Source organism: Protopterus annectens, chromosome 13.part0 (genome assembly GCF_019279795.1).
Source record: "Protopterus annectens isolate FY-2018-M chromosome 13.part0, PAN1.0, whole genome shotgun sequence".
Taxonomy (NCBI): domain Eukaryota; kingdom Metazoa; phylum Chordata; order Ceratodontiformes; family Protopteridae; genus Protopterus; species Protopterus annectens.
The window spans coordinates 244,231,086-244,248,642 of NC_056747.1; the positions used below are offsets into that span (position 1 = coordinate 244,231,086).

The 17,557-nt window shown below is 41.7% G+C and overlaps 1 protein-coding gene across 2 annotated transcripts in view; it reads right to left on the bottom strand.

Moving 5' to 3' along the window:
* LOC122787208 (iron-sulfur cluster assembly 1 homolog, mitochondrial-like) overlaps positions 1–17,557 on the bottom strand; it is a 161,446-nt gene that overhangs the window by 131,632 nt on the left and 12,257 nt on the right. The window lies entirely within an intron of this gene.

The following is a 17,557-nucleotide window of genomic DNA, read 5'->3' on the forward strand; positions in this document are numbered from 1 at the left end:
ATACACATGATGTGCCCTTTCAATTAACAACTCATGCTATGGAATACCACTCCAGCTGCTTATTAGTACTTTCATAAAATTAATACAGTCTGTTCCTTCCAGCTTCTCTGGTACAGTGGAAAAATCTCATTTTTTTTCCTACATGCTCCATTCTCTAATTCTATTATTTTTTGAAACATCTCTTTTTGAGCAGTTTCATATTCAGCCACCCTTTTCTCCATTTTGACCTCTGATTTTTGCAGTTTTATCACCTGATCTGAATATCTGTTTAAACCTTCTAGCATTTTTTTCACACTTTTGTTATTCGAGTTGATATACTCTATCAGTGTTTCATTTATTTTAATCAGATCTGTGTGCAGTTGTCTTATACTTTCCTCTAAGTTACTAGAAGTCGTGTCTGGAGCTTGCACTGCTTTTTGCTGAACAGCTGGAATACTATTCCCAGTCAGTATTTCTTTCTCACCTTTTGTAGCTGATTTTCTATTAGGTAATCTGTATTTCTTTTTTGCTGGCATCCAGGCAGCGCACTTACTAGCTAGTTCTAGCTAGTTACTGAAATTTTCCCAAAAAATATATGTTCACTGGCTTTCTCTGCTCAGTTTCGGTTTTCACATTGGAAGAACTAGAATTAAGCTGTTACTCAATGTGCAGCCATCTTGGAAGTCCCATACTCTACATAATCTTGAGATGACATGATGCACTGAGAAGTCAGTCATCCAGGTTAAGAGAAAAGGCCTTGTTCTCTGTAATTTCTGATGAGCTGCAACTACTGGCATGCACTTGGTAGATTTGCTGGGGGCCAAGACCAGACCAAATTAGGAGAGTCTAGAATCAACAGTGAGCAACTCTGATCAAGGAGAGCAGAAACTTCCAGTACTCCTTGACTATCTTGACGTGGAGGTATGGATCTTGAAGTCCCAAAGACCATATCCAGCTTCTTTCTGATGAGTGTGTAGAAATTGCCTGCACCACAAAAATTCCAAAGGTTTACAACATTAATGCAGATGAGGTTATGAATGGGGCAGAGATCAATTCAAATTTAAACTGGACCTAACTAAAAATTCAGAACTCTCGACATTTGTGTAGAAACCTCTAACAGGATCACAAAAGTCTCTCCTAAGAATCCAGAATAATATTCTAAAGCTTCCTGGGTTACTGAGATTTTTGCTAATCAATTTTAACACTACTTGTCTTGCAAATTCTACCTAATGAAGTGCAGTGTCTACCAAGGATAGGTATGGAATTCTTGAAAGGAAGAGAGAGAGGGTACTGTATACTTCTAGATATAAATCTCCTTTATCCATCTGTCCCAGCTGATGTTTCACCCTGCCTGGATATTTTTGAAGCATATCCCACAATATTAGACTGAAACAGTCAGGCATGGCATCAGAACTGGTGTCTCCTGGTGAGGGCCAAGGACCCTGCTCTCTAGGTTCACAAACCTGCTAGAATCCAGACTCTTGAGGTTTGTCTGCACCTTCCTACTACGTACTGCCCTTAAACATTACTCAACACTGGCTCCTCTGCATTTTAGCAAAGGTACGACACAGAAAGTGGAATTTTACTCCCACATCAGTCAGTGTATATCCTTCCTCTTTCAGGAGACTTCAGGTCAAAATAGGAGCCGATACTTGGAAGGAAGTTCCCAGGGATTTCACCTTGGATGTTCTCTGCAAACACAGCCAATACCAGCAATGATGGGTAATGCACTCTAGCAGCCAATTCCATTATTTTACAAACTACATGGACAAAAACATGGCCCATAATAGCAGAAGGTACCTTGGTTCAAAATAGGTTATCTGTGGACTACCTGGCAACTTTTGTCTCACTGCATTTCATCAGCCAAGTCTCTTTGAACACCTCATATGGCTTATGCAGTTCAATTGGCCAAGATATCAAAACTCTAAATGATGGCAGCCTCATGAACAGTGACTGCAGTAATGTCAGTTTGGGAGTTCTCTTCCCTAACTACACAATCCTTTGAAGGTGAAGATATGACCTACCTTCTTTAAGAAATGGACTGTTGTGTCTGGGTACTCTCATGTTACCTGTGGACATCATTCAAGTATCTCCAAACAGGAGGGAACCAGCCAGGATGAATGGGGACGTCTTTAGAAGGTGCAAGGATATCACATCAGATGGCTAACTTCCCCACATAATTTACAGAAATTTTTGTAATTTGAGGTCATCTGTGAAGAAGACAGGATCTGGCCTTCATCACCTATTTCCTCTATAATGGTGCATGGGGGGGGGGGCAAAGTTCACTGTAAATATTTAGTTTTAACTAAGGATTTCCACATAACTGAGGAATCCATAGTCCTCTTGGTGGAGGATCTCGAGAAAGAATAGTGGGGTTGGCTGCTGGTCCTGCCAAAGAGGAAGTAGCTGCACATTTAGGGTCTCTGAATCGTCTGAATGCATTACAACATAGTTCTTGGAGGTAATGAAGCTGGGCAAAAACTCAACAACAGGAGAACTGCTGCCAGAAAATCAGCTGTTGGAACATTCAGAGTAAAAGTGTCCATACATAAAAGTATACAGGGGATCCCAATGCCAGCCCTAGTGTCAGATGACTGGACCCCAAGGACAAGGATAAGTGAAATCCCAGTGTCAAGCAAACAGGCATAAAACAGAATAAATTATCAGATACTACACAGTAGTGCAGACACCAGTTGTATAAACGGCCAATTGGGGGGTGGGGGTACTCGCACTCCAGCTTGAAAAACATGGAACTGAAATTTTTTCCAAGCAGTAAGAGGTCTCTTATTTTGCATGAATAGCCTTTTGGAGAAAGTGAGTTATCTATTACTAATGTAATCTCAGTGAAGGCATCAACACTCGCATGAGTAATGACAGGGAATTATGGATGGGCATGACCTTGGTGGAATGCCTCCTCAGTCTGCGGCTGTGTTAAGTAATCATTGGACTTCTGTACCAGCCATAGAACTATCCACAAACAATATGTTCACACATAAAGAGGCTCACAAATGTTCCAGGTACTACAGCACTCTCAGTAGAAGGTCAAGGACGGACTTTGTAGATGTGCCATCAGACCTAAGGCCATATATCCTAAACATTCAGGTGAAGAAAAATGCACAAAGCAGCAAGGCACTGCAGTAATTGGGAATGATATTACTTACACTGCGGCTGAAAATATTGAAAACCTTCTATCCATAAATTTAGCTCTAACTTAATAGGTAGGTACTAGGCTATCAGCCCAAGGGCCTAAGTAAGCCTAGCCAACAAGGTTCCCTAGTTTATGCCACTCAAGAAAGTTATTTTCCTGTGCCACTGTCAAGCAGAGCCACAGAAGTGATCCTGGGGTGTATTTCTTATTTCCCATCTACTTATCAAGATTTTTTTGTGAAAAGTGCTAAAGAGGAACAGCTTGTTCCAGAGTATGGGAAGTCTCTGGGACAGGAATCTGTCCCTCCTGCATGTCCTGTTTATCGTGGTGACAAGGTTTAGGTCCCTAGAGTGTGTAGCTTGGAGGGATTGGGATTTTTTTAGGTGTAGCATGTCCAACAGCTCTGGGTTTGACAGCTTTCTATTTTAGGCAGAGCTCACCATGGAGTAGGCGATATGCTAAGGAGTAAAGCTGAGTTTTTTTGAGACGGTCGGTGTAGGGCATCTGTTTGAGGTTAGTAATCCTCTTTGTGAGGTACTTCTGTGGCCTTTCCAGCTGCTGCAGGTGTCTTGTGAGGTACACTCCAAAAGGGGCATTGTATTCTATAATGGGTCTAATTAGTGTCAAATAGAGGGGAACAATTACCTCTTTTTTCCTGGATGAGAACCCTTTTGTGAGGAGGTGTGCCATGTAGAAGAACTTCCTGACTACTGTGGCGATGTGATTATCAAAAGGACAAACTACTGTCCACCTGGGTCCCAAGGTCTCATCATACATTCGGCGTTAAGTAGACTGCTGCCTATGTGGTAGTTCATGGATACAGAGTTTTTTACCAAAGGGGATGACAATCCACTTTTTGGCATTGAGCATGAGGCCATGGCTCCGACACCAGGCATCTGTCTCAGTGAGGCCCTTCTGTAGGATGTCCACATCATTTGGAGACTCTACTATGGCTCCTAGTTTCCAGTAATCTGCGAACTTCGTTAGCCAGAGGCCTTCTGTATTAGCCTGTGCTTCAGAGAAGTAGATATCAAACAGGAGAGGGTCCCAGGACTGAACCCTGTGGTACTCCACTTGTCACTGGTTTGAACTCCGATTTGGAGTCTGCAACTTTTACAGTGTGCGTTCTGTCAGTGAGCCAATTGGCAACCTATTTTGTGACGTAGGGATTTATACCTAGTTTAGTGAGTTTAGCTATAATTCCAGAATGGGGGATGGTGTCGAAAGCCTTGGCGAGGTCATGATGGGCTGTGTGAACCGAATCACCTTACCCTCATCTGTGTCTTTGGTGACTGCCTCAAAGAAGTCGATAATGTTCAGGAGGCATGTTCTGCCTTTCACAAACCCAAACTTGGTGGGGTCCAGAGTTTGGAGGTTACCAATGTCTTTATTTAGGAGTTCCATGATGATACATTCCATGGCCTTGCAGACCAGGCTCGTCAGGCTAACAGGAAGATAGTTTCTGGGATCAGTGGTGGCTCCCCCTTTGTGGAGTGGGATAACTGTTGCGGTGCACCATTCAGTGGGCACAAGCCCTGCTGTGTGGCTATGACTGAACATGGTGCTTAGGTGGGGAGCCAGTTCATTCTGAAGTTCGTGTAAAACACAGCCTGGTATGTTGTCCGGTCCCATGGATGCTGTGTTTTTGGCTTTAGAGAGTGCAGCTTTTAACTGCGTAGTTGTGATAACAGGGACTCTGCATTCTTCTTGTATAGAAATAGGCCATTTAGGGGGTCAGAGGGGGGTAAAGTTAGCACTGAACCTATCTGCCTGGATGTTGGCAATAGCAGTTGGTTCTGTAATTTTCGTGCCGTTGTGCTGTAACTCAGAGCAGATCTGGGTGTTGCCATTGAGATTCTTGACATAGCTATAGAATGCTTTGTGGTTGTTCTTAGAATCAGTGGCGATTTATTTTGTTTTCGTAGCCAGCTTTGGAGGATCTTATAAGGGATCTCAACTTCTTATGGTGGCTGACCAGGAAGCTCCTCCACTCATGGGATTTTACTCTCTCTTGCAAGAGTTTCTTCCTTCTGTTGTACAGTTCGTTTATGGCAGGGGACCACCAGATTGGCTTCCTTTTTTTGGAGGATAGCATTGTGGTTCTGTTTGGGATTTCACAATCCATGCACTCGTGTAAGTGCTTAGTGCATTTGTATAGGATTCAGCAGTCATAACTGTATTGTCCATCTCCATGGGTGTTATGAAGTTTGCCACTTCTGTCTTAAGAAGCATGAAGTTGGCTTTGGAGAAATTTTTTACCATGGTTTCCTTAATGGGGGGTGGAGGCAGGATGTGGATATCTGGGGTGATTAGCCTATGGTTGGATCGGAGCAACGAGGAGTTGACTTCCGGTGTGGAACACCGGTCACTCGTGTTGGTAATGACTAGGTCTAGGATATTGTTGCCCCTGGTGGGGATGTGGATAAGTTGATCCAGGGCATTGGAATTTATGAATTCCAGAAAGCGTTGAGCGAAGGAGTTGGTACACGAGTAGTTTTCCCAGTTAATGGTGGGGTAGTTGAAATCGCCCATTATTAGGGTGCTTGGTTGAACCCTAATATTTTCCAGTATATCAAGAAAAGAGGAGTGGAAATCCTGGGGCATATGTAGCAAGCTACAATTTGAATTGCAGTTTTGCCTAGAGTTAGTTGCACTTGGATAGCCTCGGATGCACTATGCTGAGCTACTAGCCTAGAGGTGTTGACATCCTTAATGAATATGGACACACCTCTGCCTTTGGTGTTCAGGTCTGGGTTACATGGCCAAAAAGTGTGGTATGAGTTATAGCCTAGTAGTGCAGGGGTGCTCTCTGGAGTCCTGTACCAGATTCTCAGTCACTGCACAGATATTGATGTTCTCCATTTTAAGGAGTGCCTTGAGTGAGTGCATTTTGAAATTTAAACTAGCATTACCCTCAGTTTTTGCTTGCCCATTCCTACTGCGGTGATGAATTTGTCATTTGAACCTTGCCTAAAAAAGGCACTACAAGGGGCGGCAAAAGCCTTAGCCAGTATCCGGAATCCCAGGGGCGACAGGTGCAGGCCATCTCTGGCAAAGCATCGTGGTCTGTCGACCATGTCATCCCAGGCAGACAGATACTGGATCCCCTTAGAATGACAACAGAAGCTTAGCCAGTTGGTGAAGTCAATCATTTTGTCCTCGTACTAAGGTATCATTCTGGGCGATGGCAAAATGCTACTCAGGGCTAGGGTCATACCTGCCTGGGCTACAAGATCAGAAAGCTCTTCCATGTCTCTTTTCATGTAGTCCAGGGAGGTACATCTCAGATTGTCATTGTCCATGTTGGTGTGAACAGAGTCATATTTGTACTTGTTGTAGAGTGACCTGAGTGCATGGGTTATGTGGTGGATCCTGGCACCAGACAGGCAGCTGACAGTAACCTTCCCCTTGTTTAGCCTGGTGAGTGGGACATCAGTGTGCCTGACTATAGAGTCGCCTATGACTAGTGTGTTGGGCACTTTGTTTTTCCATATGGGCTGTGGTTGAGTGGCACACTGAGTCTGTTGGCTGTGTGTCATTTGGGTTGTGTTGAGGGCTGGAGATTGCTTGCGTTTCTGCTTTGGAGGTCTCTGTTGCTTGAGCAGAGTATTACTGAGAGCCTCCATGAACGTTTTTGTGTTTCTAAGTGTGGACTTTGGTGTTGTAGATTTAGTGGGACTATGTGATGAGTGTGGTGTGGTGCAAGTGTTTACCTTCTCCTCTTGACTGTCAAGTTCAATCTTGGTTGGAGACAGCTTTACCTCCAGTTTGGCTAGATAAGTGCATCTCTCTCAGGTTGTAGTGGTGGGTGGTAGGAGGAGAGGGTTGTCTGTGTACATGAGGCAATTGCTGCATTGCCCCAAAATGCCAGGATTCATCAGATAGACAGGAGAGAACACTGGGAGCTGAACCTTGGACATGCCTGAATAAAAAACTATTTTCCTATAGATAAGTGAGGAAACTGAGTACAAGAGCTGTTTTTCTCTAAGCAAGTGAGGAAAGTAAATACAAAACTGTTTTCCTCTAGGTAATGAGGAAGGTTGAGTGCTGTAGTAATTTGTAGCTTATTTAGTGCTTATAACAAGTTCTGAACAAGTGCTGAGCACGAATAAGGAAATTCAAGTGCTAAAATTAAGAATCTGTATCTGGACTAGACTAGTTACAGGAAAGAAACAAGTGCAAATGCAGGCTTTTAAATCAGAATGTTGACAGAGATGGAAAAATTGCCCAAACGGCCAATAACTACAATTTCTGGGCCAGAAACCACTTCTTATGTGGTAGATAGTGGGAGTGGTAAGCCCTACGTAACCTTTTAAGTTAGCAGGCTTCCCTCCAAAACAGAAAGGCAATGGGGGGGCTCAGGAGCTTACAAAAAGAGTCCTGGATACAGCAAACCTGCATCTGGACTAAACTAGTTCAGGAAAGGGGGAAACAAGTGCAAATGCAAGCTTTTAAGTCAGAAAGTTGAGAGAGATGGAAAAACTGCCCAAAATTGCCAATAAACTACAATTTCTGGGCCAGAAACCATTCCTCTTGTGGTAGATAAGCTAGAAGGCTTCCATCCAACACAGAAAGGCTTGGGGGGGCTCAGAAGCTTACATACAGTCCTGGATACAGCAAATCTGTATCTGGATTATACTAGTTACAGGAAAGGTAGGAAACAGGCTTAGATTTTTTTTTTTAATCAGAAAAGCAACTAAAACAGCACTAAAAACAATTCAAGTGCAGTCCCCTCTCCCCCCTCTGTCATTTCCTCAAGATATACCTAAAACTGGATCGCATCTAGCTATCACACAAGACTAGGTCCTAAAAGTGCTATCAAAAGCTATAAATACTGCATCAACGAGTCCGGAAAATATCTCTGGATGCATCTTAAAAAGCATGAAGTACAACTTAGCCACACCCCTAACAACACTATTCAATCTCAGCCTCCATACAGCTTTTGTACCAAGTGGATGCAGCTACAGTCATTCCTCTGCATAAAAGAAGACCTTCCACAGACCCACTCAATTAAAGACCCAAGAGTATGACCAGCCTCCTATACAAACCCATGGAAAGACTTTTCATAGAACTACTCAGTTAGGATACAGAGAACCTCCAAACACTGTTCTTGTCTCAGTTTGGATTCATCAAGGGAAGGTCATGCTTACTCAACCTAGTGGTTTGTTTTTGAACAGATCATCACAGCAATGGATGAGAGCAAAATACATACATCAGACCTTGACCTGGCCAAATTTTTTGACACAAATCCCTACTCAGCTTTAGTAGAAAAGCTAAATAAACTGGGAATAAACACCTATGACACCCACAGGATTGCCAAATGGCTCACAAATAGGATGCAGGAAATCAAAATTGAGGAGGTTATCTCCACAATGAAACCAATCACCAATGGAGTCCCCCAGGGTTCACTGCTGGGACCACTCCTCTTTGACATCTACTTTTCTGAACTAAAAGCCAATACCAAAGGACTCTGGCTAAGTTTCTAAGTGACTGCAAGCTAGGAGCAGTCACTGAATCTCCAAATTACTTAGCCATCCTGTGGAAAGGTTTGTCCCAAATATATAACTGCTGCCAAAATCATAGATTGTAACGAAATGCCAGATACAGTATTATTGTATCCCTTGAGAAGTCATCTATCTCAGAGAACTACCACATTAACAATACATATTACGATTTGACCCAGTTATTCAGGACTCGAGAACTTATGTGGACAATGACCTATGACCAACAGGTGTTCATTTTTGTAAAAAGTCCTTCATAAACAAAGGAACTGTATCTAGATCAAGGGGTGTTACTGTCCCCCTTTACTCTAACTTCAGCCCTCATTATGCCATTCATTGACTATAAAGCCTCCTTTGGCATGTATCTGTCCAGACAACTGTAATAACTGGAATGCCCACAAAGATACCATACAAAAAGGATGTCCTACATGGACCGACTCAAAACACTGTCACTACAGTCAGTATCCTACAGACTTGCTAAGAGGTGAGAACTGGGTCTGGCATACAAGGCATCCACTGACCAAAACTGACTGATTTACTGCACATCATCAAGTTAAATGTCATCAGAAATACTTGGTCTAGGCACCTAAACCTCTTCTGCAACACCAACAGAATGGTTTGGAGGGAAAGGTACATCTAAAAGAGGATGCCATTGCTCTGGAATGACCCTCCATCCACATAAAACAAAGTTCATCCCGGTTATAAAGCACAACTTGGATATATAAATTGTAAACAGAAAATTTACCCTAGGACTGCCCCCTGTACTACTAATGATCAGAGGCAAATCTTAAATGCTTCATCACATGCATGGGTCCCCTCAAATTATCTATGGTATGATCCCAGTCACTCTCATTAGGGGTAATATATAAATTATCGACCATGGGATGGACAAGGCCAATCTCTAACCAAATGGGAGAGGTTAAGTTGAGCGCAAAAAAAGGGACTTTGCTAGGTTGAAAATGGGCCACAAGGGCAGCCAGCCTACTTCTTACCTATAACATAATAGCAAGCTAGATTTAACACAGTCCAGGAAGACACTGAACAGGTCATCTAGCAAAGGTGCCTGTATGAGAGGAGTTCAAACAATGTTTTAAGGAAGGAGGTTGACAGATTGTTCAAAAGAACCACATTCAAGACCTTGGACAATAATGATTTTCATATTTTAGTGTGACATATATTACTGTTGTAATTACTACACTTTGGTTTAATTGTTATATATGACTATTGTACTCTGTTTGTTCACATTTGTAACTTTTCATACCTTGTAATACTGGTTAGAATGTTTTCTTACTGTACTATATATGTTTGTCTTCTTTCCATATTTAAATGTTTAGAACATGAGCATTACAATAAAACTTGAATTTGAAGACAGTCACTGAGGTTACAGAGGACAGCTACCCCACTTGTAAATACCATTAGCGAGGAAAGCTGTCAATCTAAAAAGTTTTCTAGACAATACTCATAGAAGGCCCTTCTGTCTAGGTAGCAGCAGGCCAAGAAGGCTGCAAGCAGATACTTTAATAAAAACTTGAGTACAGGAGAAATGTGAAGATGATACGAATAAAGACACCTGGGTAACATCAAAGAAGTGCTGGCAAACCCTTTGATAGTTCAAGGAGGAAAACAGGACCTTGCACATAAAGTGCCAAGCAAAGATGGTAAAATGTGAGGCACTAATAGAACAGCAGCCCAGATGGATGGAATACTTGGAGAAGCTCATGCTTAATTCACTTGTGGCTTCAAATTCATTACCATAGTTAAATTCATTGTGATGGTCATAAGCATCTGAAGAAAGACTTCAGATACGGAAAAGATATGTCTAGAGATGCTGGAGGCGCTAGACAGGGTGAGGAGAGAATGGCGAAAGTGTTTTAATGGCGAATGAAAGCAGGACATTTCCTCTGGATTGGCAAACAGTGAAAAGCACCCATCATAATACCTTAACACTAACATGCATCTATGACATGGGCATCTATGTTTCAAGAAAATGTGATGGAAGCCTTTTATACTTGTACCCGCAAGGAAGAACGCAACAGATCTGGCCAAATTGACAAGAAAATGGCGACATTTTACAGAAGATTGGTTTTTGGCACATGGTAATTAATGAACATTCTGCTTCAGTCTTCACAAAGGAAAATGCAGCAACTGTGCTATGCAGAGACTTGGGCAGCTACCCTGTTGAGATGCATCATCTGGGGTTAGTGAATTGATGACAACAGCTAAGAAAATCAGGGGTTGTCAATAATACCTGGACAGGGCCACTGCATGCAGAGTCTGAGAGCAGTGGCAACAGCAAGGAGAATATGGGGAGGTACTACCATTGGGAGAGACGCCAGAAGCAGAGAGACAATTCTTCCACCTCTTCAGTGCACGCTCAGAGCTTGCAGAGTGCTACTTGCATTTTTTGGAGGCCATCCAAGGTGGTGGATGTCAGCTATATGGAAGCAAATCCACCAAAATTCCAAAGGAGATGAACAGCAAAGGATATGGTCACAGCACCAATGAGCTGCACTCTTCTCACTAGAGACCACAAAGAGATGTTTTTTTTGGGGGGGGGTTGGGTTCAAAATATGAATGCATAAGAGCATAAATGGTAGATGTGAACTGGTCATCTTGAACACAAAATGACAGCGGGAGGAGAGGTCACAGACAACTAACTGTAATTATTCCCTGGATCTCTGAAAATGCACCAGAGAAAGAACTATTGAGACAAGGAACAGATGAGTGGAAATTAAAACCAAAAAAGCATTCAGCAGCACATGGGACAGGAGCAAAATAATGAGGAGGTAGAATACTTAATACAGTTAAAGAGCAGAAAAATAAGATTACTGCATCCTTAACTGACAGGACTGTGAAAACCATGGAACAGGAGGGGGAAGGAAATCCAGACAGGCAATTTACAGTTCATGGAACAGATGCAGAAAGGGGAGGGTGAAGACTGGAATGAAGGGGAGGAGAGGTAGAACATTATATACAGTTAAAAATCAGGCGATATAAGCTTACTATGTTGTCCTTCCATCAATCAGATATAATGTAACAGTCTGATTGGCACATGTAAAGAATAACCACTATGTAGCAACATAGTGACTGGCATGCATACAGTTATAATGTCCTACTACCGGGGGAGACTCTCCAGTAATGCACTAGAATAAATAGCAAACTGGGGCTATGACACAACCCAGTGGCAGGAGATATTGCTTTATCTCATGAAGGATGAGCAAGAGAGTCTTTTTATACAGCATCCCCTCAATTCACAGTGCATTACTGAATGTAATCATCAGGACTCTCAGTTAGAATAATGACAGCCTGTGGAATAGATAGAAGTTTTGCTACCACCAGAACAACCTGCCCTGAGGGTACTAAATCTACCTTCACGAGCTTTGCTAACACACATTGCACACCACTGGAGCCACTGAATATGTACATCTTACAGATGAAATTTGGGGTCATACAACTATGACTCACTCTAGTCTTATACAGTACTATCATGTGGATATATAACCATTTCCTAACTGTGGTGAAAAAGTGGGGCTCATAATACACAAAGGCATCCATTGTGGATGTGCCGTATACTGTTGCTGTGGTTAGGGACATTCTGAATACATGCCCCGTTTTCTAACCATGGGCCCTGTATACATGATGAAAAATCTCCTAATCACATGCTGACGTCTGGGATGCTGTGGTATGAGGCAACTACCTGTGCCCATCGTGCAACTTCTATTCTGGGTTCTCAGTGTTCCCATACCTGGGAAGACCTCACCTGTATACACATTTGCTAACATGTTTTGCTTTGTGCTGTGACAACACTCCGGTTTCCCCATGTGATGTTACTTGTACCTATCCCTACAGCTTCTAACGCATGCATTCAACTGTTTTTGTACCAATACAACTGCCATACCTTTACTGCGAAGGGTCTTCACCATCAGTCCATTCAAAGACATAGGTTATTGAGACTGCCAATACGTACAGCTTAGGATGGCCCTGTGAAGTGACCACTGGCACATTTCACACACTGTTTTATTCTGCTAAAGAACAAAATCAGAATGTATAGATGCTTTGGAACTTGTGCTGTAACACAATCAGGATTACCTCTTATAATTTCTCTGTAGTATTATATGGGATACTTTTGACACTCGCACTTAATTGACTCTGCATCTATTTCCCACCCATTTTAGTTTCCTGCCAACACAGAAATCCTACCTGAACACAGCGGAGAACATGGCACAGGAACTGTTCAAAAGACTGACATTGCTGCTGTGACACAAAATGGGATGACCAAGGTGCCTATAGTCTCAGGGGATAGCATGGTAGAAGTCCTTCCGACCATATGCTACAATAAGCCAATATCCCTAAACTAGGGACATGCTGCCATGCTGAAGGCAGCATGCACATGTCAATGAGTGTCTAACACTGGGACAAGATTCTGGAGAACAGACACTGCCTCTGTATGTCCACAACTCGTATCAGTGCATGCAGGAGTGGCAGCAGCTATTTAACAGGTTTGTACTACCACGTGTGTCCTGTCTAAAGAAACTGAAAAAGACACAGCCAGCAGTACATCACTTTTCCTGCACTGTGTCACTGCATACTTTTCTGATATTAAAAAGTGAAGGAAAAAAAAAAAGCAGCCCACTACATTCACTTGTTTGTTTATTGCTTTTGTCTGCATCATCCATATTTCTCCTGCCCTGCTGCTTCACACCACTACCCACTCTACTCTGATCTTTTCATTTTATGTGTTTTAATTTCTTTATGCATCTGATGACGAGGGTGTATGGGGAAACTGATTTATGATGCGATGTCTGCATTTTTTCTGTCTTAATTCAGGATGGGACATCTGTGAGCTACACTTAAGCTTTTTAAAATCTGTAATAGTACTGCACTGTCAAATAGCATTGGCAAGCAGTTTGTAAAAGAAAAAACAATTCTGCAGTAACAAGAATTATATGTATTACTGTTTGTAAAACAGATGAAAAATATGTAAAAAAACAGGTAACCCTGTTCTCCTGAAAAACACAGTAACTGTAAGTAGGCTTTTGTGATATGGGACAGAATGAAATGTTTGAATGTGACTGTTGGAGAAGTCAAAATGGAGCAGACAGGATGCTCCAAAATCAGGATGTAAAAAACAGCCACCTGCTAGGAACTAACAGCGATACATGAAACTTGTTAACCCATCTCTGACGTTTTTTCTAAGCGTCATAAAAAACTGATGTACTTACTCCTGGTTCCTGGGAAACAAAATATAACAAATATATTTATGAGATGAATTACGTGTAAAATCAGTCTTGCTGGCACCTTGCTGTGGAACACATTTGGGTAAACTGCTGTCTACAAATTGTCAGTATAATCTTCCAGTAAACTCAGCTCAACTAGATTCAGAGCATTTAGCTGTATGCATAGTTTTCTTTTAAGAATTCTGTCTATACAAGTAATTATTTTTCTCTTATTTGTGCAACTATATTTACCTCTGCAAATATAAATCTGTATAAGCATTGTGTAAATTTTCTTACTCCACAAGATTTTTTTTCCACTTCTTAGCTTTTGAGGCTGGTAATTATGTATTGCTATCTGAGAAGAGGATATTATTTAGCTCTGTAGACTGCAAGCTACTGGTACTCACTTCTAATTGTCCAGTTAACGCTACAAATTTCCATTTGAGTTTATTTTTAGCTATTAAATCAACAATGGCATTGGATTATGGTGAGTCTTTAGCCTAATCTGGTAGTGGTGGCAGTGCTACCTTGCCAGGACCATTCCTACGGGAAACTGAGGAATTATACCAGCCTTCAATAAAATCCATGCGTAAATAATAATTTGTCTGAAAGGCAGTTACTGCAAGGGGCACAAAATACACAGACATTCACAGGCACAAAGTGGTGACAAAAGGCCCCGGGGTGCTTGGCCAAAAATCCTATTTACTAAGTGATTACTACGTAGTCACTGTCTGGATGTTAATGTTGAAAGCTCACAACAACAGCAGCAGTCCATATTCCTTGTACGCTCTTGACCTAAACTGCATTTGGCAAATTGGTCTGTAAATTAGATTTGTGTGCATCTTTTCTAATTCAGTCTACTGGATCCCAGTGGTATCCAGTGAGAGAGATTCCTCTGGTCACCATCAGGCCTACTTAAAGGTATTTCAGTAGTTAATGCTACCTTCATCTTTATAATTATAACATCTATTTTTCTTGCTTCTACCACCTTAACTGTTGGTATTAGATAATCCCACTCACATAATCAATTTTTCATTTTCAGTAATTCTTTGTGGTTAACGTTTCCAATTCTTTTCAGCTACTTGTATAGTGTTATTGGGTTGGGAGGGTGGCCTAATGGTTAAGGTGTTTGCCTTACAAACACAAGGTGCAGGGTTTGAGTCTCACAAGGGATAATTGGCTAGGCTTACAATGGCCCGCAAGGGCAGTTAGCTTAGTACTTATCTATGAATCTATGAATTATCTATGAATTATGTCTGGCCACTGTTCAGCATAACCCTATCACATTATTGTACCTTTCAGTATACAAACTGTCAGCAGTACATCAGTGCCATTAGCAAGGTGTGCAACTGTTGAGTTCTGCATTTCAGAACTAAAATTTAACTGAATCGCACACTTTCCAAAGATTTTGAGAGGGACACCTTGAACTACCATTATTAGTTTTGTACATTCTGGTTCAAGCCTCCTCTCCTTAACCATCCATGTGTCAAATATAAATAAAACATGTGGATGGTTCAGAAGTGGGCTTTCCAATTTTCTTTGTATTTGCCATTTGTGGTCTTTCTAATTTTCTTTTAATCTATATATGAACTTTACACTCTTCCACTTTTTAGCGCTTTTGCTGCTACTCAATAGCTTGAAATATGTCCATCCAATTCCTTTTTTCTGGTCTTTGTGGTACTGCCCTCCCACATACTGCTTTTCAGCTGTCCACTGGATGTCTCTTCAGACAGTTTACTGTATGCACACAATGACATTCACTGTTCACATTAGAACATGTCCACTGCACTTCTTACATTATGAAAGGATATCTGGTGTGCTATCCTTACCAGTGGTGCAATTTCAGCCTCCCTGCAGTGTGCACAGTGTTTTTCTGCACATCCTTCTCTGCCACATCTAGAAGAAGCAATAGAGAGTACTCCATATAGACTCTCTAAGTGGGTATGAACCATCTGAATGGACTGTATTGCTATGCTGCATTAACATGGCTGCCACAGTTTCCACACTAATATGTGGACTCATGGGTGCCTAAAAATAATACTCTGTTACACATGTACATAGTACCTTCTTATGCCACTTATGTGATATTTTCTTCACCATGTCCACACATAGGTGTGCCTTTCAATATATTACAGTGTGAGTTAATCCAGCCAACTGTACTACACCTGCATACAAGCCTGGTGCAATTCTGCCATTTTACGGTAAAACATGCCCTGCACTGCTGTATGTAATGCCAAAGCTTTATGATTATAATACACCAAACTACCCTTACCTGTTCCCTACTGAATGGTTGTGAGCGTCTGCCTTTTCTTGCAGTCCATAGGCGCAGCATGCCGTCTTGCATTTGTGATTCCATGGCACACCATCTGCAGTCACTGGTCTACTACTATTTTTTTTTCCCCACCATTTGTGGACTATTATTAAGGGCACGGTCACCATTTTCACCTGGGCTCTACCATCCCTTTTCGTACACATGAAAAATGTGATTTTTCAAAGCGTACTCTTTAGTATTTGAAATGTCATTACGCTACCTGCTACTCTCATTTCAACAATAAAGTTATAGTGCTCATACTGTTTACTCGACAAGACACACTTTACTGTGGGTTTCTCAAGACACGTCATGTCTCATACAGTCCAGAATACCTAAGAGTCTATGCTAAGGTTTATGTGACAAGCTTAATAGACAGTCAATTAAATGCAGCATTTTTATTATTCGGTGGGGGCAGTTTGCAACAGAAAAGGTTTGTGCATTCAAGTTTGAAAGGGCAGCATCTTCACTGGTATTCCAATGGAGTGATGTACGGAGTAGTATATTAAGCCAGTTCTATGCTCAATAAGTTCTCATTCCTTAATTTAGGTGGGCTAATGAGGACTTTACGACCTTAATCCAAATTACAAAAACAGGAATTGGGTTTGTTAGAAATTTTACTTTGGTGTAAAACTTCCACTGACTTTACGGGACAACTATGTTATGTGGTCTTTCTGGTGCGCCTACAGCTCCAGCTGCAAGTGAGAACTGGTACTGCAGTCATTATCTGGTTTACAACCCAAATTCCTGCAATAACATTTCCAACATGCATACAGGCACACACCATTCTACTCTTGTACTGTCATGCAATACAATTTTCCTGTCACACATGCACAATTACAGCCAATATATAGGTGACACTGTGGGAGTGTCTGGCCTTGGGCATTCTCAACAGTTGTGTGAAAAGCAAAGCTTTCATCTGATCACCCCAGTAATAAAAATGAAGGTTCAGTAACGGCAAACGTTTGTGGGTCTCATTACTTTCTCAGCTTACTGAGTATCCCCAACACTTTTAGCATTGGAATAGCATGAATAAGTGTAGGGAATATATTGTCCCTCTAGTATGAGGTCATACTGGGCAGGTGGCATTGGGTGTTTGTAAATGGGTAGTACTGAATTATGGCACATGCCCACCATTATGCTATGCAACCTAATATTTATGGAATCAAGCCCTATGTGTACATTGTTTAAAAGGACCACTAAGAGCAAATGGTGAAAAATATTTTTATCTTGCTATGAATTACTGCATCTCCCAAAGCTGCCAGCAGCAAAATAAGTACTTATTCCTAACTTTATTGTTTTTTTTAATCCCTGTCTACCCTCACGGAGGCAGACATCCCGATTCCTTTGCAAAGCTAAATTTGTCCCATAATGCACTACGACAGCTCAGACTGGGATATAAAGT